Raw genomic sequence first — 2500 nt, 5'->3', positions numbered from 1 at the left:
TGGGCGCCTTCCTTATTTTGCATTTGTGGGAAGATATTATTTTTCAAAAACTCTGGCACACGAAAGCTAATCATTCGCTCTAAACTCATGTCTGTTTTGGTCCAATACATTCAAATGATAAAATTAGTATTTGTGACTGAAAACAAGTGAAGCACCTTTGTAAAGGGATACGATATGTGCTTACGACCAGATGTGGCAATCTGCCGACATTCAATACGCTGCCACCTTTTGCTTCCAAAACCAAGGAAACGGTGGAACACATTTTATATTAAAACCGCATGGCTGAGAACAAGAGTAGTGAAGCGTGTATTGAAATCTCAAAGAATTATATTTCTTTGATTCGAGAATGGAATTAAACACTAATATATTCTTCTGGGGCTACCAATTACTGCAAGGCAAAACACTCGTCATGCTAAATAAATTGTAACATATCTCACTCTACCAATATGAAAAAAAAAAATGTTCTTGAATTTCTTGCAACTGTCGATCACGAGTGAATGTAACACCAATATCTTTTTTTGTCACAAGGGTGTGAGTGTTCGCTTTTGACAATAAACTCAATATTGTAACTGTTTGCTCAAGTGGCACTGGCTAAACTTAGTCTCGAGACTTGATAACACGTTTCTTATTTGAGAGCAGCAAATTCTTCTGCAGTGAATGTATAGTTGTATCGAGTCAGGAAAAAGACAAACCCAAAAATGGCCTTTTCTCATTTAAACTACTCTAAAATCCGAAATGTGAAAATACAGTAGAGTTTACCACGGATATATGTTATCTTTAGGCAATAATTCAAAGCCCATAGGGAAGATATCGTTGTCGTCAACTATTGTCGTTATAATGTGCCAACCAGAGCCTCATTGGTTCTCGAAACAAAGGGCCTTTGATAAGTTGAATAACAAAAGTAATGTTTGTAAAGAGATATCTTACATCATATATAATAGTAGTTTCGCTTGACATCTCATCTTAAGAATTACTTTCACGGTATTTGCTCGAAAAAAACAAGCCGACAACTGCCCCATTTTTGAAGATATTTCTGTTTTCTTTTTTTATGTGGACTCGAGGATACTCGGGGCCCAAGTACCTTGGAAAAAATTCTGAGTGTTTCGAATAGGAATCGACTTTTTTTACCATCTGATTACTTTTCGGGTGCTCTCCCACCAAGCCATAGGAAACGTAGGCCATAAACTTGTAGGTTCACTGAGCACTGAGGTGACAATTTTCCTGCTTTACATGCAGCAAGGATTGAAGTTATCGAAATCTCTCAAGTGGCAATTTTTTCGTATTCACGAGCTTACGTTGTAAAAAACTCGTTACCACATAATTTCTCGAGGTTATCGTACACCATATTCTGTACTTCAGATTCAACTCTTTACGTCAGCTCCCTTTTTTTTACTATCACAGGGGCGGATCCAGGAGGGGGTGGACAAAGGAATGGCGTAGCCGAATGGTGACGTTTTTTTTTTGCAGAAGACCAGTTGTATTAGAAAGCCACAAGTCATCTCGGGGGTGGGGGGACCAGATCCGCCCCTGTATCAAATAACCCTAATTATCATCATCATATCTTTATTTACCCTCGGATTTTATAATAGCTTGATAAAGCTAGTATCTCTGAGCATTTACCCTCTCGACCATGATACACCACATAAGACAGACCACAATGGAAACCATTTGGTTCAGTAACCAAATGATTATTTCTTCATCGATTCTTATCATGCACAAAGGAGGCAGCGTGGCGCAACCTCGTCCCCAGGGCGCTTTTCCCTGGCTTTGGGTGGGACGTTAAAGCCAGCACTGGGGACGAGGTTGAGCGTGGCTCTTGCCCTAAAATCCCAAGATCGCGGTCGCCCACCCCGACCAGTAGCTGAAGTCGTTTCTCGTTGTCCCAGCTTTAACTTCTCAGCTCAGCTGCACTTGTATATGGCCTCCTCCTTTTTATCTTTGTAAAAAATTTTCTACACAAACCCATTCTTCTTGTGTGAAGTGATACACACCAGGTAGTAGCTAAGGCCTCTTGGTAGTGCAGTGCAGGAAAGATGATGCACAGGGCCCGTTTCTGCACTCGCTCGATGCTATCTGATAGTTTAACGGGGAGGGCGTTATGCCACACAGGACAACAGTATTCAAGGACAGACCTAATGAGCGCAAAAAATAAAACTTAAGTAGGTCGGCAGGTGGTACTCCGCCGCGTTTGAGGACACGAAGAATATGCAGCCTCTTTGACGTCTTAGCCACAACCTCATTAATGTGCAAATCCCATTTGAGATTACTTTGAATCGTAACCTGTCTGTGTACAGGCGTCAGGCGTCCCCTCCTCTCAGATTTTTGTGCTAGTGTAAAGCGGGTTTAAACCACGCCGGAAAGGGACGACGTCCCTTTTTCGCGTGCAACAAAGGAAATAGGAGACGTCTGCACGCAGGCGCACGCAGGCTACAATTTTATGGTACCATATGAAACACCACTTATTGCTTAACAACATGTGCCCACTATTGTGACGTAATAG

Source organism: Montipora capricornis, chromosome 8 (assembly GCF_036669925.1).
Source record: "Montipora capricornis isolate CH-2021 chromosome 8, ASM3666992v2, whole genome shotgun sequence".
Lineage (NCBI taxonomy): Eukaryota > Metazoa > Cnidaria > Anthozoa > Scleractinia > Acroporidae > Montipora > Montipora capricornis.
This window is presented reverse-complemented; position numbering follows the sequence as displayed.